Source organism: Bos indicus, chromosome 1 (genome assembly GCF_029378745.1).
Source record: "Bos indicus isolate NIAB-ARS_2022 breed Sahiwal x Tharparkar chromosome 1, NIAB-ARS_B.indTharparkar_mat_pri_1.0, whole genome shotgun sequence".
NCBI classification, from domain to species: Eukaryota; Metazoa; Chordata; class Mammalia; order Artiodactyla; family Bovidae; genus Bos; species Bos indicus.
In genome coordinates, this window is record NC_091760.1 from 96,614,208 (window position 1) to 96,637,720 (window position 23,513).

Consider the following 23,513-nt stretch of genomic DNA (forward strand, 5'->3'; position numbering starts at 1 on the left):
GGAGGTGGGGTGGGGTGTGATGAGAGGGGGACAGGAGGAAGACAAGCAGAAGCTGGATCTGGTTGTTTTCTTAAAAGGTCAGTGAAATCAAACAGAGTAGACAGTTTTTACAAGCAGAACTAAGGAAAGGGAAATCTCTGGGTCACTCTACTCTTGCTCAAGGATGGTTAATCAGCAGAGTGGTGACAAACCCCTTTGAAGGTCTGTGGTGAGCAGAGTGAGGCCATGCTCCTGGTGATTGCCGAATGGTCCACCCCTGACCCCACTGCTGGGTTAGGATCAAAAAGGTTATAAGCAGAAGTAACCATGTTTTATCTCAGTCATTCATACTGTGTTATCCAGGAATCAGCTCAAATGTTATGTCTTGGACTTTTTATACCCAAACCAGTCTAAAGTTGTGTGTCCCCCCCTCGGCAAACCATCTTGCCTCTGTGTTACAACTCCTACTTTATTTTCTGAATACCGCATATGTTGATCTGGAATGATCTTCATTTGTGTACTTACTTCTTTAACTTCATTAGAATGAAGACATTGTCTGTCTCACCTACTGCTGTAGCCCCAACACTTAGAATAGTGAGTGACCCATAGGGTAGGTACCCCATTGTTGAATAGATGAGTCATACTTTATACAAGGAAGTCATACTATCTACAAGGAAGACAGGAAATTAAAATAGACTTCTTCATCCTTGGTTTTATAACATGGCCATTTGCCTTGATTTTCACAAAAATGATATTCACTTACTCATCAAACATTTCTTGACTACTAATCAGGAATTCAGAGAAGGCAATGGCAACCCACTCCAGTACTCTTGCCTGGAAAATCCCATGGAGGGAGGAGCCTGGTGGGCTGCAGTCCATGGGGTCGCTAAAAGTCGGACACGACTGGGTGACTTCACTTTCACTTTTCACTTTCATGCATTGGAGAAGGAAATGGCAACCCACTCCAGTGTTCTTGCCTGGAGAATCCCAGGGACGGGTGGTGGCGGGGGGAGTGGGGGGGGGGCTGGTGGGCTGCCGTCTATGGGGTCACACAGAGTAGGACACGACTGAAGCAACTTAGCAGCAGAATCAGGAATTATTATTGGTGCTGGGGCCCCAGTTTGAAAGTAGACTGACATTTAGCAGCGGAGACAAACATTCATATGTAAATGTGCAGATAACCTGATCAAAATTCTATACAGAGAAGGGAGGAAACAATGGATTCTGCCTGGGAAGAAATGTCAGGAAGACTTGTACACAGAAAACAATGCTTGGGCTGGATTATAAAATATGAAATGTATATGATTGTTTACAAGCAACAAAAGGGAGAGCAATCCTGGCAAGGCAATGAGCACGAGCAGAGGTGGCGGTGCCTGGAAGGATGGTTGAAATGCTGTCATCCTAAAGGGCCAGAGAGGAGCCTGGGAAGAAGAGGAGGGAGGGAACGTGGTACCAGGGCTGAGATTTGCAGACCAAACAAAGGCCCTATGGGGAAAGCTTCGTATGTTACACTAAGGATTTTGCCTGGAATCTGTAAAATACATATGAATAGAATATAAAGAGCTATCAAGAAATTTTAAACTAGGCAATGTAATTTTCAGTGCTGTGTCTTGACATCATTTATGAAAATATACTGGTTAGATAAGAGTCGAGCTGGCTTGATTTATGGCTTCTCACACAGCCTTGTGCTGATTTATGGGCCATCATCTATCTGGTAAGAGGTTTCTAATGCAACCATCCCCTTCTCTCCTCTCCTCTCCTGCTTGTACACAGTAGGCCCTTCATGGAGGAAGAAAGGAAAGCAGACCAAATCTCTATAAAATGTAACTCATAAGCTTTAAAATAGTCAAGTATTACTGGTCCTAGATTTTATTAAACACCGAAAGGGAAGTAAACCCTTAATCTAGGAAAAGATTTAAAAATAAGATTCTGCAATATTTCAGTAGTAACCCCAGTTATCCTTAAAGCAGTTGGTTTTGGAGAAACACCTCATTTGACCCAAAGGGATTTTGTAAAACATTTTAGCCATTAAAGGAAAGGAAAGTTCTATTGAGTTTTTTGAACGCTGTGTGAGCCTATTTGTTTAAACTAAACACTGAAGTGTCTTAGATTTTAATGAACCTAGCGGAACATTTAGCTAAAAACAACTCATTGGGAACCAGATGGTGCAGCCGCCATTGTGAGCCGAGTGCAACTCTCTTGTTTTCTGAAGTGCATGTCAATTTAGCTCCACAGAACTCATAGGACAAAAATGCTATTAATTCTGGGAGCCTCTGTACTCTAGTTACCCTCTTTACCCCATCCCTGACAAATCAGCACATCCTTCCCCTCCTGGAAATTATTGTTCCCAGTAAAATGTTTATGTGTTTTAGGGAGGAGGAGAGGGTGGGAGGGCATGACATTTCCCTAGGTTTTCGTGTTCTTCCGTGGTTCAAGACAATCAACCCTGCCCCACAGATGAACACTTCTGGGGCTGTAGTTAAAGAGGATAAGAAATGTGCAAGGCTCATCAGGAGTGCACTTGATCTTGACCAGATCTCTCAAAGAGCGTGAGGTAAAGGGTGAGGGCAATGAATAGGCAACAACAGAGTTCAGAACAGTGATTCTACCATATGATAAAGAGTGCCTGGCTAAAAAGCGCTAGAAGTGAGTGCTTTTCAGTTGTGGCCACCACTTTTCAGGCTTGGCCTCCGTTTCTGCAGATTCTTGGTCTTTGGCCATGTGGTTAGGCAGGTGGTTTGTTTCCCGTCTACTTTTTGTTTGTTGGCTGCACCAGGTCGTAGTTGCAGGACACACGATCTTCAGTTGTGGCATGCAGGGGTGGGATTTTAGTTTTGGCATGCAAACTCTTAGTTGCAGCTTGTGGGATCTAGTTCCCTGACCAGGGATCGAACCCGGGGTCCCCTGCATTGGGAGCACAGAGTCTTAGCCACTGGACCACCAGGGAAGTCCCCTTTCTGCTCTTCCTATACAGTAATCCACTGGGTTATTCTTTTCCATTTTTGAGTACTTGGGTTTTCCTAGCATGTGAGAGAAGCAAGCTGTCAGGCACAAGAATTCTTTCAGTCTCTTTAATCAAGGACTTAGTGTTAGAGACTTATTACATCTTTGGTGGTCATGGCTGGATTCCTGTGAGAGTCAGCTTCTTGGCCACCAGGCATACTTTTTAGAGGTAGGTTTCAGCTGCCAGTTGATAACTACCAATTGTTCTTTTATCTTAAAATCAAAGGCTTCTTCCATCATCCATGAGGTAAGTCCCTAATGGTGGCCCCCAAAAGACCAACATGGCTGAGTCCTGCCTAGACTAACATGCTTGAGTCCTACTTAAAAGAGTCAGCACTGTGCCTGAATGTAAGGTCTCATCTAAAATTCATTCCCTAAAAATGTACAAAGCACACAGTGTGCCAGGTACACACAGACACATAAAATGCAGTCATTTGCAAGCATAAGCTGTGGACATGAAAATCACAAACACAGGTCATTACAAGGCCCACAGACTCATGGACATTTGTAGGGAGAAATCAAACTTAGAGTGAGTGTGTGTGTGTGTGTGAGAGAGAGAGAGAGAGAGAGAGAGAGAGAGAGCGAGAGCGAGAGATAGAAAGTGACCTGAGCAGTACAAGGAATAGACAAGGATAATTCTTGTTGCTGCATTTATAATGAGAAACACCATCAAAGAAATTGTCTGTGCTTTTACTTCAAGGGGAAGATAGACACCACTCACATAGTTTCTGAGAGCGCCAGGTGAACAGAAAGGAAAATCCTGGGAACCAGGTTGAAAGGGCAGAAAAGGGGCAGGACAAGGCATGGCGTCCCTGGAAGAAATAGAGAGAATCCTAACTGGGGCTTCTGTGAAAGAAATTCCCTTGCATCTGTTGTCAGTTGGAACTTGGCTGACCCTCAGCAAGAGCCGCCCGAGCTGTGCTTTTCTTTCCCGGCTCCCCGGGCAGCTTGTGCCAGGCTGCAAGCAGTTGTTTTGAGCCTGGATGCCACCTTGGCTGTCCTTTCTTTGACTGACAGGGAGCACTGGAAATAGGTGAGAGAAATTAGAGAACAGCTAGAAGGAGAAAGAAATGAGTCATCCTCCCATCTCCTAGGGCTTTATTACTTGCATTTTCTCTCTGAAAGTCAATTTGGGTCAGCTGGGAATCCATGAGTGGAATACTGTAGCTCTTGAAGGGTTCCATATTCATCAATGCCCAGGGCTTTTTGGAATGTGCAGTTCTTTTGTTCTGTTCCTCCATAGTGGTGGGAGTTCTAGATAAAATATTAATCATAAGGTTTCTTTTTTATCATTTCCAGTTGCACAGAGATACTGAGAGTTATGGCCACAAAGCCTTGGTACAGCTATATTTTACTGCCCACGTGTCTTCCCTGAGACGACACATATGCTTTTCATTTTGCTGCTGTTATTCTTCATGAGATCTAGGGGCGTCAATCATCTCTGTGGTGGAAAAATGAAGACAAGGGGGGAGAAAAGCACCAGTCTATAAGCAAGGGTGATGCCTCTGTCTGCACTGGTAAGGGACAATCTCCGATTGTAAAAACCGAAAAAGGCTCTGACTTGTACCTTAGGAATGAGATTCATCAGCAATAAAACCAGACCCCCAGCCAGCAGGTGGTATTGCAGAGGTGTTTGGGGAGGCCGTGCTGCTGTCAGCATATGTGGGATCCCACCCCCCGGGCCAAGGTAGTGTCATCAAAGAGTCTGGGCTGTGATGAAAGAGTGGGGACGCCTGCTCTTCAGAGCAGCACATCAAGGGCAGCTTTGTTGTTTAGTCATCAGGTCCTTCACCATCTCCTGGAGTTTGCTCAAACTCATGACCATTGAGTTGATGATGTCACCTTACCATCGCATCCTCTGTTGCCCTCTTCTCCTGCCTTCCATCTTTCCCAGTATCAGGGTCTTTTCCAGTGAGTTGGCTCTTCGCATCAGGTGGCCAAAGTATTAGAGCTTCAGCATCAGTCCTTTCAATAACTATTTGGGGTTGATTTCCTCTAGGAGTGACTGGTTTGATCTTCTTGCTGAGGGACTCTCAACAGTCTTCTCCAGCACCACACTTCTAAAGCATCAATTCTTTGGTGCTTAGCCTTCTTTATTGTCCATCTCTCTCTCTCTTTTTTTTTTATAAGAATTTTTTAAAATTTTATTTTATTTAACTTTACGATATTGTATTTGTTTTGCCATATATCAAAATGAATCTGCCACAGGTAGCTTTGACTATACAGACCTTTATTGGCAAAATGATGTCTCTATTTTTTAACACCTGTCTAGATTTGGGGCTTCCCTGATAGCTCAGCTGGTAAAGAATAGGGAAGATCCCCTGGAGAAGGGATAGGCTACCCACTCCAGTACTTTTGGGCTTCCCTGGTGGCTCAGACAGTAGAGTCTGCCTGCAGTGTAAGAGGCCTGGTTTTGATCCTTGGGTTGGGAAGTTCCCCTGGAGGAGGGCACAGTAACCCACTCCAGTATTCTTGCCTGGAGAATCCCATGGACAGAGGAGCCTAGTGGGTTACAGTCCATGGGGTCACAGAGTCAGACACAACTGAGCAACTAAGTATAAGCACAGGTTAGGCTGGTCACGGCTTTCCTTCCAAGGAAGTGTCTTTTAGTTTCATGGCTGCAGTCACCATCCGCAGTGCAGCTTAGTTTATGGCAAAGATGAATGGGGTGTTAATGTCCCCAGCGAAGGTACTCTGGGCAAATGGCCTCCCAGGCTTATTCGGGTGCCTGTTGGAACCCAAGCTGCACTTTACAAGCTGCATGGATTCTCAAGTATCTGAGATGCCCATGCCCAGCTTGCTTTTATTGTCATCAAAGTGTTGTTTTCCATTCTGAGAAGCCAGATCACAAGGGTGCTATGATGAACATACAGACAACTAAATCAGGATTATAGTAACAACAGTAGTCATCATATCTTGAGTATCTTTGTATTCTACATGGACTATCTCCCAGTGCCTGAAATGGGAGATGTTATTATTCTTAGAAGAGGAGATTAAGGGTCACATAACTGATAGGGGTAGAGCTAGGATTTGCACAGCTGCAGTGCTCAGTAAATTAGCTTGTTGCCATAAGGTGGACAGGTATATGTGATGGCTTAGTTTGGTTTTTTTTCATTGAGCATGTGGAAGGTGATCCTAGGGCAACAGGTACCCTGATCCTCCCCACACACAGTTCCCTGATTCTTCAAACACCTTGAGACCTTCCCACACAGTGGCAAGCAGCATCTTCCTTGAAGATGGGTCTAGAGCTGCCTCCATCCTGGTTTCATTCTCCTCCCAGCCATTTCGATGCAGCCACTCATCATGTCTGCCCCACTGTAGAGCTAGAATGAATAGTTCCTGGTGGGTACTGTTCAGGTTTAAAGACAGATGGAAAAGATGTTCAAATCTGGGGAATGGAAGTGTCTCTCATTGGTAGAATTATTTTCTTCCTGATTTTTGACACCAACTGGAAACATGCACAGTCACACACCCATTCCTTGGTAAAGGGCAGAGGACTCTCTGTGCATGAAGGAGGACCACACAGTACTGTGCCGTCCTGTGTGAGCATTTGGTTTACTCTGATTCTTGACCTCAAACTCCAATCTTCATCCCAGCTAGTGTGTATACAAGCATGCACGCTCAATTGTGCCCGACTCTAACCCTGTGGACTGTAGCCTTCCAGGCTCCTCTGTCCATGGGATTCTCCAGACAAGAATACTGGAGTGAGTTGCCATTTTCTCCAGGGGATCTTCCTGACCCAGGGATCAAACCCGCATCTCTTCCATCTCCTCAGCCCACCTAGGCTTCTTCCAAATGCCCTTCTGGTGTCACATCAAGGTCCTGGCATCACAATGGGGATGGTTCACAATCCATCCCTCCCCACTAATGGGAACAAATGGCTTCTCTTTGTTATCAGTAGGAAGTAAATCAGATCATGCTTCACCTGTTCACCGTCTCATCTGACCTTGAAGCTAAGAGGAAATTGGCTGGGGGGAAATACAGTATTTCCTGAGATTTCAAGAACTAGCTCCCTATGAGCCCTTTGTCCTCCATGTCTGTGGCTTTTGTTTTTGAGTGTCTGTGAAGTATTGCAGAAAGGAGCTCCCCAAACATCTCACTTGGTTAAGAAGTTAGAGCCTTCCCATGGGGACGCCCCTAGCTATTTCCCTGCAAAATGCTCTGCCTCCCTCACCTGTACCACATTAGCTAATTAACCTCCTTATAGATTTTTTCTTTCTCTTTATTTTAATTCTCAGCTAGTATTTCTCTAGGCCTTGGGCCTTGGGAATTATAGAGCCATATGCTGAATTTCTGGCAGTGTGAGAATTTCTAATACTTTGTTTTCAGTTCTCCTGCATAGAGAAGTAGGAGACAATAAATGAAGAAGAAAACAAGACTCAGAAACATCCTAAAACCACAGCCATGCTTCAAACAGGCAAGGCTAGGTGGTCCAAGGTGAGGCTGTGGACACTTTTCCTTTATTTTTTTTTTTTTGTGGGGTGTATGTTTTCCTTCTTGTTTCTCTGCATGGTGATGAAGCAAGTATCTGTCCTACAGGCTGCTAGAATACTTTGCTGTCTACTTCTTTCTGTAGTCCTGTAGTGCAGACTTCCTTCTTGTTCTATCTGGGAAACTAGATAACTTTGTACCTACTCTAAATGTGAACCCAAGGAGATGTGACAGACTAAGAGCTTAACGTATAGGGCAAACTCTTGTGTGGTCTGACTTTTCAGTGTCCTTTCAACAGAAGGACATTTCTGAAACATGTGAGCCACAACACCCAAAGATACACACCAGAACCAGCTTTGTTCCTTTGGGCCTGTGATAAAAATCATTCCTTTGCTTGTATTCAGATGCCTCAGCTTGAATTCATCTCATTGGCTGACTTATCGGACAGCTTCATGCTTCCTCTCTGCTGCTTTTGAAGAGATAGCAGAGTGGATAAGTACTTGGGTCACGTGTGAACACCTTTTCTTTGAAAATTTGCCACTGCAAGATGTTTTAAAATCTATTGATGAGCTGTTGATGTCTAGGTCATGAATAAAGAAATAGCTAAAGCTTGGATCGGAGTTTACAAATCAAGGAACTTTCAAAATGATTTGTTGTTTGATTCTGAACCTGCCTTGGCCCTGCCTAAGCCAGGGAGCATTGCTTATGACCAAACAGCATTTGTCACCCAGATTGCTTTAGAAAAATCTACTGTTGCTCCATGGAGAGTCAGGGGATAGAAGTTGAGGGATCTTTGAGGTTTATTTGAACCTGACATTCTCCATAAACCAAAGGAGTGATTAATAGCATCTCCACCAGTATCACAGGTATTGTTGGCCAGATGTTTCATTCAAGAACTTCACTCTTTTATTTTATAAATTGATTTGGCATCAAGTGAAACACATTGCAACTTCAAAAATCAGCGCCAGCCCCGCAGAATAAGATGTACTCACAACCAAAATTTGTAACTTCAGGGGAGTCTGGCGTGCTGCAGTCCATGGGGTTACTGTCGGACACCAGTGAGCGACTGCACAGCAGCGACAAGGAACCAAAATTGGGGGATGGAGCTGAGGTGGGATGGGCACTTCACACTCAAACTCGTCTTCAGATAGTTAAAATGGTCTTTGGAAAAGCCATGTGATTCATCTACATACTAAATCCCTTTTCATTTTGCTGCTTAGAACACAATTGCCAAAGCTATTACCATACTCCAATGAGGAAATACTTATCTTGCTTATTTGAAAACATTGAAAAAATCATATTTTCTGCAAATAGCATTTCTCTGCTTATATTTTGCATATCACATTCTGAGTATGAAATAGAATTAAAACAACGGGTCTCTATTGTTGTGTTATCTGTCCACAAACTTTATCACAAAATGATGGATTAATGTTATAAAACTAAGATTTTCATTTAGCCCTTAAATCCTAGTTAAAAAGAGATGGATGGATAATGTGTCTCTCTATTAGTAAGCAGTTGAGAGTTTTCCTCCAGTAATAGAAATTTGATTCATAATCATATCATTGTTTTCCATGAAAAAGAGAGGCTTGTGGGTTTATTAATATCAACACAGCATGAAACTTCTCGGCAATGTTTATATCTAACTTATTTTCGTGCTGTGTATCCAGAAACTGAATTTATAGTTGCGGGGAGTCTGGGTTTATAAGAAGAAAGTGAAAGAAAGAAAGTGAAGTCACTCAGTCGTGTCCGACTCTTTGCGACCCCGTGGACTGTAGCCTACCAGGCTCCTCAGTCCACGGAATTTTCCAGGCCAAGGGTACTGGAGTGGGTTGCCATTTCCTTCTCCAGGGTATCTTCCCAACCCAGGGATCAAACCTGGGTCTCCTGCACTGCAGGCAGACGCTTTACCGTCTGAGCCACCAGGGAAGCCAAAATATTAAAATTCTAAGAACTGAGTTCTCAGTAGTCTCGGTAATGCTTGACTACTTTACTTACAGAAAGTAGTACTTACAGAAAGTAAAATACTTACAGAATTTACAAATTCTGTAATTGATATTGAAGGACAGGGAAGCCTGGTGTACTGCAGTTCATGGGGATGCAAAGAGTGACTCCACTCAGGGACCGAATGACAACAACAGCATCTTGAGGCAGCGTGATATGGGAAGAGTGTGGGTGGTCTTTGGGGTCAGAAGAATTGGAGAATAGACTTTAAGAAAGTCACTTCATCTTTTAAAGACTACTTGGGGATTTTATTCTATAAAATGCCTTAATCATGAATAGCCTACATTAAGAAGATCAGTGTAAATGAGCTGCAGAATGTCTATTGTGTTGTTTTACAAGTGCTAGAAGTTCCTAGGGAGAAGGCAATGGCACCCCACTCCAGTGCTCTTGCCTGGAAAATCCCATGGATGGAGGAGCCTGGTAGACTGCAGTCCATGGGGTTGCTAGGAGTCAGACACGACCGAGCGACTTCACTTTCACTTTTCACTTTCATGCATTGGAGAAGGAAATGGCAACCCACTCCAGTGTTCTTGCCTGGAGAATCCCAGGGACGGGGGACCCTGGTGGGCTGCCGTCTATGGGGTCACACAGAGTCGGACACGACTGGAGTGACTTAGCAGCAGCAGCAGAAGTTCCTATTATTTCTTTCTAAGATGAATGTATCCTTAGGAAAGAGGATGCTTAATGTAGTTATTAGTCATTTGTATTTTGGTGTGAATTGAGGATTTAAGAGCAGATTTTTTTAAATGAAATATAAAGAGAGTTTGAGATAGCTGGTTATCTAAGCCCCATCAGGATCCTGAAAATTATGAAGCATCTCATAATTTTGCCAGTTGTGTGTTTTTAAAAAGAGTTTATTTAAACAACGGAAGGCCAGTTAGTTACCTCTTTTGCTCTGGAAGTATTTATTAGCAGAATAAAGACATTTTCGACTATTTTCCAATTTTCAGTAACTAGCTTTTTATTTAATTTTGTGGATTTTGTTCTGTAAGGGAGAAAGTGGCTGGATTCATTGATCAGATTTCCTTGTGAGGAGGATGGTGAAGAAGGTTTTATTGTTGTTCAGTCACTCATTGTGTCCAACTCTGCGACTCCCAGCATCAGGGTCTTTTCTAATGAGTTGGCTCTTCACATCAGGTGGCTGGAGCTTCAGCATCAGTCCCTCCAATGAATATTCAGAATTGATTTCCTTTGGGATTGACTGGCTTGTTCTTGCAGTCCACTCTCTCTTAAGGTCTTGGTGGCCCTGCCAGATGACAATTCTTCCTAGTTGTGACATTGGAGAGAATTTTAAAAATAACTGCCCTTTGGTTTCTTACTTTCTTCAAATCAGATCTACAAGAAGGAGGGTTAAAACACCCATATGGTTCCAAGCTCCAGTGCAGGGTTGGGGTAACAAGAGCAAGCTGAAGCTTCATGGCAGATTTTGCTTTTAGCTTGATTTACCAGACAAACCAAATCTAAGGGTGGAAAAATGGAGCCCGAGAGGAAGGGAACTGAAGTGACAGGCCTTCCCAGACTTCTAGAGGCTGCCAGAGCCGGGGGTTGGGGGGCTGCTCTGAAGTTCTGGCTTAATATTTAGTGATACTTCCGTTATTTGGGGCTTCCCAAAGTCCAAATATGGAGCCTGGCAGGCTGTGGTCCATGGGGTCACAAGAGTCGGACACAGCATAGCGGCTAAACCAGCTTTCTGAATACACAAAATCAAAGGAGAGTGGCTTACTTCTACCCTAGTAAAACTATGCTTTCTAAAATATGATATGTTTCACCACCCACTCACTCCATGTCTTTAAATGCCCATTTTCTCTCTTAGCTAGTATCCCTGCTGATTTTCACATTCTAAGGGAATTGGATGGTATCACTTGGGCCTAGTGTTCCCCTAGCCCACTGCCCTTATCCCTTTTTTGTTTTCTTACAAAACCTGGATTTTTTGTCTCCCTCCTATAGACATAAACTAACCAAACTGCTTTCTGACATTAAAGTTACATTGTGAATGTCAAAGAACCAATTCTGTGCAGTGATGGGCAATATTGCTCTGATTGAATGCATACTGGCAGGCCATACGCTGGCTTTGAGTAGGAAAAGCAATGCTCCCACCATTATATTTTATATAATATGCAGTCTGTCTTGAATTATCAGAAGATAAATGGAAAGTTATGACACTTTCAGGTATAATATTTTATACGAGAATCTGGTTCTTGCTATGATTTTGTTTCCATCTTCTCTTCTCCTACCCTCTATGTTTAATATCACCTGCTCATATATATGAACATGTTAATTTTCTGCAAAATATCCCTTTTGTTTTCCAGTTCTTTTGTTCAGAGTATTTATGTAGAGTTAAATTTTGAGCCTTGGTCAGTCATTTATTCAGTACCTGCTGTATGCCCAGCACTAGCCTGGAGCCGGTTAGTGAGCGTAGAAAAGATAAAGACATTCTATCTCCGTAAACTACATACAGTGAAGACATATTTATGATAGAAACACAAAAGGTTTTTTAGGTGATCAATTAAGTAAAGAGAACACATGCACACCCCAGAATTTGTGTAAATCAATATCCTTCCTTCAAAGTAGAAGACTATACCTTTTTCTTTAAAAAATAATGCAACTGCCCTATGTATTTTAGGGCTTCCTCAATGGCTCAGCAGTAAAGAATCTGCCTGCAGTGCTGGAGTGACAGGAAACGTGGGTTTGATCCCTGGTTGGGAAGATCCCCTGCAGAAAGGAATGGCAACCCTGTCCAATATTCTTGCCTGGAAAATCCCATGGACAGAGGAGCCTGGCTGGCTACAGTCCACAAAGTCGCAAAGACTCAGATACAGCTGAAACGGCTTAGCACACTCACACCTATGTATTTGGGGGCTACTTTGTTTTTTTACATTTTATTTTATATTGGAGGATTGCTGACTAACAATGTTGTGACTGTTTCAGGTGGACAGCAAAGCAAACTCAGCTGTACATCTACATGTGTCCATTCTCCCCCAAAGGCCTCTCTCATTCAGGCCTGGGGGCTGCCTTCTTTTGGAGATGAGGTGCCCAAATATTAAAAATCAGTAGTCTAATAGGAAATTCAAGTTGTTGGATAATTTAGGCCCCAATATAGCATATATATTCTATAAGTCTCAGCTTTGTGGTCACATCATTTTAGCTTGATCCTCCTCCTCCTTTACCTGTTTGGAAAGATATTAAACTCTTTCAAAAAATCGAATATGCTCTCTAACAAATATGTGTGCTGTGCTTAGTTGCTCAGTCACGTCTGACTCTTTGTGACCCCAAGAACTATTGCCCATCAGGCTCCTCTGTCCATGGGGATTCTCCAGGCAAGAGTCCTGGAGTGGGTTGTCACGCCCTCCTTCAGGGGATCTTCCCAACCCAGGGATCAAACCCAGGTCTCCTGCATTGCAGATGGTTTCTTTACCATCTGAGCCACCAGGGAAGCCACTAACAAATATAGATAGGTCATAATTATTTTTTAATATTTAGAGGAATAAGGTGAAAGCAGTTTCAAAATGATTTAAATATCAATAGTGTTAATGCCCAGAGACAAAATTTATTTTGAGTGCTAGTCCCTATAGTTTTGTTACATAAAATTGGACACATTATTTATATTAAATATCAAATAGTCTAGTAGGAATTGCAAGTTCTTGATAATTTAGGCCCCAACTAAGTACCTATATTCTGTGGGTCTGAGTTAGATGAAAAATCTTATAATAAGGAGCACCTTGGCAATGCTCCCTCCTTCCACCACAGCCCCAGGTTGTTAACCTGCCTAGGCCAGAGGAAATCACCCCAAAACAGGGGCAGGAAAGTTGATAACTACTATGGCATTTCCTGCTTCTCACTTCTGGGCTCAGCTTTCGACCCGTGTCACCAAAATCATGACCCAAACATGTTCAGACTTCATCTCAGGCCTCCAATAACAGGAGTAACCAACCTCATGCTGGAACAGACCAAAGCAGTCTTGACACTCTTAGACTCATCATCTCTTAAAGGTATCAAGAAATCATCCCTCCTTTAGTAAGTCCTTACATCTGTGTCCTGGTCTCTGCTGTTTGTCCAGGCCTGCCCAGGACAAGCATGCTGGTTATAGCATGTACTCCCAGGTTGAATTATGTTTTGTACCATTGATCCATTTGAATATGCCCCTTGATGTATCATATCTTCAGGGTTGCCCAGGATGGGGTCAATAGTAACTAACTGCAATAAGGGCTTTAATTTGCCATCTGCAGCATACTCAACCTCTTTGTATTTTCTGGGAGTGATTCTTCTTAAAGAAAATGACAGCCTCATTTACAATACATTTGAACAGATAGGATGCTCACTTTTGGGTATATACCTAAATGCAACCTGGGTTGAAAAATATGTGATGTTATATCTCCTTATCTTCCTAAATCATCCTAAAGCAGCCTGGTCTTTGATAGCAAGTGAGGTATGGTGTAGTGAAATAATGGCCGACCTGCCACTTAAGGCTGGATTTATGTTTTACAAGCTAAAATGGTTCTATTTCTGTTGCTATGTTAGATAGCTGTTTACACTTAAGGCTTTTATAATAAGAAAACACTGTGTAAAAAGATACATTTTAACAGAATTTCATAAGCTTCTACACTAGAGATAATAACCGGAATATTGAAAATAATACTATCACTTTCACTTGCGTTTTAAGTCAGATTTATAGCTTTCTTTTATTTATAACCTAGTTCTAGATTGAAAGCAAAATCACCATCTTATTATTTCTTATTCAAAGGCTGGAAGAAAAGAATACCAAGTGAAATGATTTTGTATAAAAAGATTACAGGATTTGGCAGAAAGGTCTGGATTAAAACTGTGGCCTTGCCATTAATTAGCTGTAACTTTGAATAAGTCCCCTTAATCTTTGGCTCATTAGTGAAATGGGGGTAATATTAATACTATAATTGTATTACTATTACCTGTAATGACACCCCACTCTTGTGACTTATAGCCTGGACTTATCATGACCCAAGTCTGTTCTGCTTTTAAAGTCTTAAATTTGCAGCATCCCAATCTCATTATGGCTCAGACAATAAATAATCCACCTTCCTGGAGACCCAGGTTTGGTCAGGAAGATCCCCTGGAGGAGGGAATGGCTACCCACTCCAGTATCCTTGCCTGGAGAATCCCATGGACAGAGGAGCCTGGTGGGCTATGGTCCGTGGGGTCACAAAGAGTCGGATGTGGCTGAGCGACTAACACACACACACAATTGTAGCACACAGTCTTTGACCCTCCTCTTTTTCCTCCCTCACACCCTGCACACCTGCTCTTTGTGAATTAACCCTCTGGTCCCTTCTGTCAGTCTCTCAATCCCCTTAAAACTTTAATAACTTGTCTATCCAGTCTTGGGCCCCAGGATTCCTAATTTTAATCATTTTAAGCCAAGGTGTGCCATCTCCTTAGCCCTTTGTTCTTGCCCAGTATCCACCTTGCAGACACCTTTCCTAAGGTCAGTCCAGCCATTTGCTTTCTTTTTCTCCTTTTTGGCTACTTGGCACAACTCAGGGAAAAGCGCAAACCCCAATCCCAGTGACATTTGAGACTATTTAATCATCTGTGGTGTGTAATGGCTCAGTTTCTCCTGTTCCTGGAAGAATTCCTCCAAAACTTCACCTCTCTTTCCTCCCACCACCCCTGGCTGCAGTACTCTGTAGGTGCCCTCCTTGCCTGCCTCTAGGAAAAACGGGAGCCAGTGGGTGGGAGAGAAGCCAATGCAGTGCTTCTCTCTCCCCCTCCACCAGCTCATCACACCATCTTACCTTCTTCCATCCTGTCTTGGAGCAAGACCTTCCCCTTCTGTTCAAGACTCGTCCTCCTCCAGGGTGTGGGCTCCCGCCTCCTGTTTCTGGGCCTTGCTCCTCTCTCCCTGTGTTACTGCTTTCCTCTCAGCACAGACTTCATCAGTGGGACCTCAGGATCAGTTTCCATCTCTTTCCAGACTGAACCACCTTTTTTCTACTTTCTGTGTCTCTGCTTGGTCACCTCCTACTTTTTTCCTTCCCTATGTTTAATCTGGCTTCGGTCTCTGACTCACAATTCCTGCTTCTATCCACAGGGGCCTCATCATTGTCAGACTGAATGAGCCCTTTTCAGCCCTTATTTTACTTGGTCTCCTGTAGCATCTGGTTCAGACTGTACCCTCCTTTCCGAAACCCTCCGTACCCTCCTTTCTGAAATTTTCTTCTTCCTTGACTTCTTTGACATTGCGGTATTCTCTTTTCCTGCCATCTGGTTGTTTTTTCTTAGTGTCCTTTGTGAGTTCTTCCGTTCAATAAAACCAGCTCATCCCCCTGAAGCTTAGGCTACTCAGCTGGCTTCCTGGTGGACATGAGAGTCTGGGTATTTATCAGACACCTGAAACCTTGTATGTTTCAGACTGAAGTCACTTTCTCCTCTCTTTGTGTTTTCCCATGAATCTTCTTTTTCAAAGAATAGTTCCCTGAACTACCCAGATTCACACACCAGAGATGTCAGCTTGTTCCCATATAAAAGTCCTGTTGATTCTACTTATTTATTCCTTAGATCCATCCTGTTCTCTCTGCTGCAGACGTTGTTTCAGATCCTGACTGATTTAATAGTCTCCAAATTGTTGTAGAGAATGAATGAACTACAGTCCTGGAGCTGACGACGGTGTGTGGAGAGTTGAGGATGGGGGGTTGTGTGTGGAAGACAGCAATAGGGTGTCCTTTTTGGAATCCACTCTGATCCTGTGACTCCCAGCTTAAACCCTTTAATGTTATACTCTTTAGCATGACGTGGGAAGTTCTTCTTGACTGGGACCTTGTCTGTTTCTCCAGCCTTATTTCCTGCTGTCTTCCATGCATGGCCATACGCAGATTCTGACTCTTCGTAATACGTTGACCCACACTGAACTGTTTTCAGTGCCTTAAGTGTCCTTCCTTGTGTTTCTCCTGATAGTCCCTTTGATCATTTAGGACTGAATTAAAGTCTTAACCCTGCTACCATTCCTGTCCAGCTCAGTCTGAGTTGGCTGCTCTGGCTCTGATTCTGTGGAATATTTGGTCATCTGTCTATCATAATATCAGTTTCACAAGCTGAGAGTTTCTGAAAACTCCATTTTGGAAAATCATAGCTGAAAACCCCCAAATCTTGAGAGAGTAACTAGTGCTAGGAAGACTAAGGTTGCAAGTAAACTCCTGAAAGCCCTGCAAAATATTTGTTTATTAAATTAAGCAATAAAGAAAATGCAGAAAACGAGATGAACTCCAGTGAGAACCTACATATCTTAAATAATAGATATTTGGATAAGTTGTATAGCCGCTTTGTATCTTAGTGTCCTTGTCTATAAAATGAGGATAATACTAATATCCACCTCATAGTTGGTTATGATATGAAAGGCTTTAAACAGTGCCTGGCATAGTAAGCAATACATAGGTATTAGTTATTAATAATGCTTTTCACTTAACAGCTATGATAACCACATACTGTTTATTATTTCCAGCTCCCTGTTTGTATCAATGTAATTAGAATCAGTTTTGTTTTGAAGTGTGAATATGAAGACACACTTTCTTTCACTGATTCTTCAATCTAAGTATTCAATGGTATCTAATTTATTAGTCACAGTTGTGGGGTCATCTTAGTTGCCACTGTTGTCTCAGACAGGTGCCTTTTTATTTGACTTGGGAAGAGTTTGGGTGATGTCCATCTAATAGGTAAGCCCAGCTCACAGTAACCTAGTATGCATTTCTCAACTCCCTTCCTCAGGGCTTGGGATTAGCGCTGTCCCAGACATCCTGAATGTGGCAGAAGAGGCTGATCTGGATTCATTAACCTCTTCTGCAACATTCTGTCTGTCTGCACTCTCTCCCTTCCTCCTCCCTTCCTCTCTTCTTCTCTCTCTCATTCACTCACCTTGTCCTCTACCTGAGGTCCCACTCTCTAGTTTGCCTTGCCTTTGCTTCCTTCATGTTTTCAAGACTGCCCTATACTGACACCTACTTCTGTTCTTTATCTGCTCCCTACCTCCACTTCTTTTTCTCTTACCATTTCCAACAGGACTTGATATTCATTTACTGAAATTAAAAATATTTATAGTATTAAAAACATATAATAGGAAAGCTGTGACTATAAGTTCCATGAGGGCAAGAAATAGTACTTTATTCATATTTGTGTTAGTAGGTGCTCAGGGGAAAATTATTAAAAACAAATGAGGTGATCTATGGGAAAGAAATGCATAAATTGTAAAAAAAAAAAATCACTATACAGATTTTTAACATCTAATCTGGTCGTCCCCTCTTACATTATGGGTACTATAGCACCTTCATCATACCAAAATCCTGAGGATCTATTTTTATAAAAGTATCTTAAAAAGATGTCCCAACCTTCATAGATAACTGTCTTTTATTACCTTCACATATCTATAAGAATATTAAAAACTTCAAATTATTCATTAAATCTGTTGTTTCACGTATTTTTCATAGAAAACATGATCCACAGCTCTGTTGACTTTTTTATAGTTAGTGTCTGTTACTATATATATTTTCTCAGCCTCTTCCTTAGCCTATGATACCATGAATATGTTGACTCCTTTCCTGACATCATTCAGATTGCTCTCACAAGTGCCTCTAACTTCTCTAATTTTGATTTAGGTTGTGGAGTTAGTATTAATTACATCTGAACCTAAGTGCAGTGTTAAAGACTAAAGATCTAAGGTCTTTGCTTTATCAGACCCAAGTCCCTACACAGCTGGTTCCTTTATACACAATGGAGGTAGACGTTTCAACAGATCTGAATTCCTGTTTCCTTTTATTCTAACTTTCTTTTCCAAATCACTTGCTTTAATACTGTATTTCTTAGAAGTATCTGAGAATATTGGTAACCCAGTACAAATATTGTTCATAAATATTTAATGTTAAGTCACTTCAGTTGTGTCCGACCCTGTGCAACCCCATAGATGGCAGCCCACCAGGCTCCCCCGTCCCTGGGATTCTCCAGGCAAGAACACTGGAGTGGGTTGCCATTTCCTTCTCCAATGCGTGAAAGTGAAGTCGCTCAGTCGGATCTGACTCTTAGCGACCCCATGGACTGCAGCCTACCAGGCTCCTCCATCCATGGGATTTTCCAGGCAAGAGTACTGGAATGGGGTGCCATTGCCTTCTCCGTCATAAATAATTAATGGTGTAAGTTAAGTGCAAATAGTTAGGAAACTTAGAGAACAGTTTCTAAGTAGGTTCCTTGCTCCTTTTTCATAAGCTCATAGTAATTTCAGGTCTCTTGTTGAAGTCTAGACAATTTCCTTTGATCTATAGAGAACCAGTAAAGTTGTTGTTATCTTACTGCCACTGAATTAGTTTTTTAACTGAGTGAAATATATCAAATATGTGTGTCAGTTTAATAAAATACAATCATAAAGTTCATTTCCTTTTGACCTTTGTAACACATAGACTGGTAGATTAAATTTCAAATTGAAAAGCATGATATTTTCTCAATAGTATCTTCCCCTAAAATTGTGGCAGAAATAATATGTGACCAGACTGGAGAGTGATTCTTTTCTGGCAGATATAAATTGAAATGCAGGAAGTTTCCAGCTGTCAATTGTTTTGCTTTTTTCTGGATAAGTGAAAATATTTGAGAATGTATTATAATGTTGATTATTTGAGTTAAAAAAAAAAGAACTTTAGATGAGAATAGTATAGCACTAAGCATAAAATTAAAATTGTATCATGGCCTTTAAAAGACAGCCTCTTTAAATCTCAGTCCTCTTCAGTTTTTTTCTGCAGTAGAGTTGTCCTGGGAGGACCTTGCAAACTAAATTAGAAAAGAATATTCCGGATCTAATAAAAATAGTTCTCTTTCAATGAAATAAAGTAGATTTCTCCCTTGCTATTTTTCTTTAAGGTAATTATTGTGTCTTGTAAGGACAACATATATTATGTATTTTCTTTTTAATGATGTCTTCCACCAAAATAAGATGTCATGACTTGAAGAAGCCTCTGAAAATGAAACAAATAGGAAACAAAATTATATTTTTATAAATATTCTTTTAGAAGTAAAATCTATTAAAATGAACTTAAATTAATGCAAGAATTTTATAATTATGATTATTATGACTCAGACCACTCAGAGATAGACACACCACTTTTTATATATAAAACAGGTGCTCAGTAAGTTGTCTGTGAATTTAAATTTAAATTACAGGGCTGCTATGTTGTTCAATTCCAGGAAATTTCCATTCATCTAGAAAAGAATGGTATTAGTGTTTCTTGGAATTGTGTAACAATGTGGCTTGTGACTAGGGTAAGAAGGTTTTGTTTTTTTTTTAACTTATTATAATTATTGTGTCCATTTTATCTGAAATTAGATTTCCTTTATAAGACCTTTCTTTGTAGAAACTTGACCACATTCCAGTGTGTACTGAAATCCATTTCTATTTATAGAAGTGATGCCTTTTTAGAAAGTTTTTTATGGACTGTCATTTTACTTAATAATGGAATCTTGTGCTGATTGTATTTGTGATATGTTGTGAACCCCTGAACAGAAATTGTCAAGGTTAGACAGTTCTACTGGAAGTTATTATGAGCAACACAATGAAATGTTGACTCAATCAGGTGAGTCATAAGATCTCACCCTATCTGCTTGCTCCTATTATTTGCATTTTTGTCCTATATACGAAAACAGACATAGCAAGTATTTCTATTTATTTCTTTATGAAATTCATGAAAAGTTAAAGAGATTTGCCTCAAGCCTTATTGAAAAATGAGAAACTGATCAAATTCTGAATAGAATGTGTATATTGTTACCCCTTCCATTTCACTGCATTTACCGTCTTCCAAAGATTTCTCGTCGATTTGAATTTATTATCTAAAAGGTATTTTTCTCAAAAAGAAAAAGCAAATATTAAAACATATAAAAACAGAAGTATAATATGTTTTTATTAAAAAGTGTGATTTAATTCAAGACTTTTAAGCATAGTATGTACAGTTCTTGATGTATTTTTCAAAAGTTTCACCTATGAATTGGTGAATGTCTATCAATGATTAATAAATTAATATATTGTATTATTATTGGCATTAAATACTAGCTTTTAATGGTTTACTGAATCTAAGACAGGTTTTCCGGTTAGGAGATCGTGGGATATCAAGAGTCACACTTTAATAATAAAAACTATCAGTTCAGTTATTTGTTTAAATGAGCACCATTTTGATTTTCTTACCATCCTTTCTGAAGACCGAAGCCATGGTTGAAATAAATCATTAATGTTGCAGATGCAACATTCCTGAGCTTAATGCCAAAGAAATGCAGGTAGATACTGATCTTTTGGATAGTATGCAAGTACGTAAGGCCCAAGGTGACAGAAATCAGGTCCTGGTGACCAGGTTTAACTTAGACTTGATATTCGAGTCTTTGGCCATATGCCTATACCTGTTCTACAACTGGAAATGAGGAAAAGGAGGAAGGAAAGGCAGTTCGTCATTTTTATTTTGTGCAGGTGACCTTAGCTGATTGAGGTCTGAATGGTTCAGGCGAATATCCTAGTGCTGTCTTTGCACATTTGTGGGCAAGGAAAGGTTATCCAGTGTCCTCACTGGTTCACAAAGCACCAGTGAGGTGCATGATTGATTTATTGGCTGTTGCTAGCAGGAACATAATTTGAAGATGCAGTCACCTCTACTTCTATACGGTATAACATTTCCATACTCATACAGCTTTTCAATACATGTTGCTAGTATTTAAATAAAAAACTATTTTATGTATTTACATAAATAAATCTTCGTAGACAAAATATACCGATTGTCAGGCATTTTATTTTATAGCTCTATTCTATGCCCTTATGGGCTTCCCTGATAGCTCAGTCGGTAAAGAATCCACCTGCAATGCAGGAGACCCCGGTTTGATTCCTGGGTTGGGAAGATCCACTGGAGAAGGGATAGGCTACTCACTCCAGTATATTTGAGCTTCCCTTGTGGTTCAGCTGGAATCAGCCTGCAATGTGGGAGACCTGGGTTCGATCCCTGGGCTGGGAAGATCCCCTGGAAAAGGGAAAGGCTACCTACTCCAGCATTCTGGCCTGGAGAATTTCCATGGACTGTAGAGTCCATAGGGTCGCAGAGTCAGACACGACTGAGTGACTTTCACTTCCCTTCTATGCCCTTTATTTAGCCTTAGGAAGGATTTTACACAGAATAAAAAAGGAGTAATACATTCTTGCTTGGTTTACTTATATGCAAGGCCAGTCTGAATGGAAAATACAACCTGCTAAAAGCTTGCTCCCCTGCGCCTCAGTTTCCTCATTTGATGACAGTACTTGTTCTATCAGTTGTTATGCCCTTGAATAAGAAATGCTGTGGTTTTTTATAAGGAGAACAGAGGCACCTGCCTGGACAAGTGTTTCCACTGAGTTTGGAGATTTATTCTTAAAGCCCATATTGATTGAGTGCAGGCACTGATCTGTCATTGAAGAGAGAAGGAGCATGACAAAGAGAAGCGTCTGCCCTCAAGACACCTCCTTTCAAGAGTCAGAGCTGCGCAGTGTACAAGATACATTTATCATTTGTTTGATGACAGTAAAGCCGGGATGGAAGATAATAAGAGCTACAGTGGAATGGAATCATTAGATTGGATGGTTAGGGAAGGACTCCTGAGGAAAGGTGACTTTTGAGTCAAAATCTGAAGGAAATGAGCAAGTAGAACAGAAGGGCAGGGCTGAGGAGAGGGCGATGTGCATGGGCTGGGGGAGACACACAGCAGGAGATGAGGTCAAAACACAATCTTTGGTGACACTGAAAACACTGAAATACCATCATACGGCTTCCCTGGTGGCTCAGATACTAAGGAATCCACTTACAATGCAGGAGACCTGGGTTCAGTCCCTGGATTGGGAAGATCCTCTGGAGAAGGAAATGGCAACCCACTCCAGAATTCTTGCCTGGAGAATTCCACGGACAGAGGAGCCTGGCGAGCTACAGTCTGTAGGGTCGCAAAGAGTCAGACACGACTGAGTGACCAACACAGACATCATCATTTATCCAGAGCCTATACCATATGTTTATGTGTGTGTGTGCTAAGTCCCTTCAGTGAGCAAATAATTTTATATGCGATTCACAGGTAAGGCAACTATTGACCAAAAGTAATTCTATAACTAGGAAGTCATACAAGGGCTCCTCAGCCTCCTCCAAAGCCTTTTCTCCTACTTTCCATCTTCATCTCTTAGGTCCTCCAAAGCTCCTGCTCAGTTTGGTGACTCTCTCGGACTAGGTGAAATGCCTGCTTGAGAAGAGAAGATTGGCTGAAAATCCAGCAAGATGCTCTACTTGCTCTTCTCACAGTCCCTGACCAATCAGTCTAGGCTGGAGGCATGGAAGTGTGGTGGGAGACAATTCCACTGGGGTCGGGGAAACATCACCCTCCTTGAGAGGAAGCTACCTGACAGGTCAAAGTTGGATTGCAGCTAAATTTAGCTGCGAATAAATGCACTTATAAACTAGTCAGCTACCCGCCCAGATCCTGGGGCACGTCAAATTTACTTAAAAGACCCCTCTTTCTTTCCCAGGGTGTCATCTTTTGCCCAGCGTTAATGTTCTGGAGGGAGGGTGGAAGCTTCGGAGAGGCTCTTGAGCCATTACTTCCAGCAGCTCACTTCCCAGGGATGGATGTGTTTGCTGACAAATTGCCATAGTCCATGGTCACCACCACTTTGAAAGATTATAAATATGTACGAGCCCTCCTGTATTTATAAAACGGCTTTCGGTTTTCAAACGTCCTTTTTGTCCTCTCGCCCTCCCACCCAAAGAACGATTTGCAGCCTTTGCTTGGAAAGCATAGTTGCTCATGCAGTCTGCTGACACAGACGACCTCCCTTGGCAGGAGAGAGGTTTTCAGCCTTTGCAGAGATCTGGGTCCTCTGCTGTTGCAGGTGGAACCATGACTGTGACATAATCATTGTATAAACTGTGCCAGATCTGTATTTGGGATGTCTTTCTTTGGCCATTTTCAAGAAACTTGAGCTCTTTAATCAGTTGCCTAAAATGGGTGAATGGTGTCATTAATGTAGAATAATGTTGCTCATCTTATTCTTTTTTTTTTTTTTTTTAAAGAAAAGATGGATCCTCCTTGCCTTCTTTCTTAGAAAC

The 23,513-nt window shown here is 41.6% G+C and overlaps 1 protein-coding gene and 1 long non-coding RNA gene across 10 annotated transcripts in view; one reads left to right on the forward strand and one right to left on the reverse strand.

The window, feature by feature from the left end:
- The window catches only part of TNIK (TRAF2 and NCK interacting kinase), a 407,441-nt gene that overhangs the window by 192,924 nt on the left and 191,004 nt on the right, over positions 1-23,513 (forward strand). The window lies entirely within an intron of this gene.
- Positions 10,350-15,466, reverse strand: LOC139176190 (uncharacterized). The gene is made up of 2 exons (XR_011560670.1): positions 15,183-15,466; positions 10,350-10,680 (listed from the first exon to the last, which is right to left on the reverse strand). It is a non-coding gene; the product is annotated as an uncharacterized lncRNA (long non-coding RNA).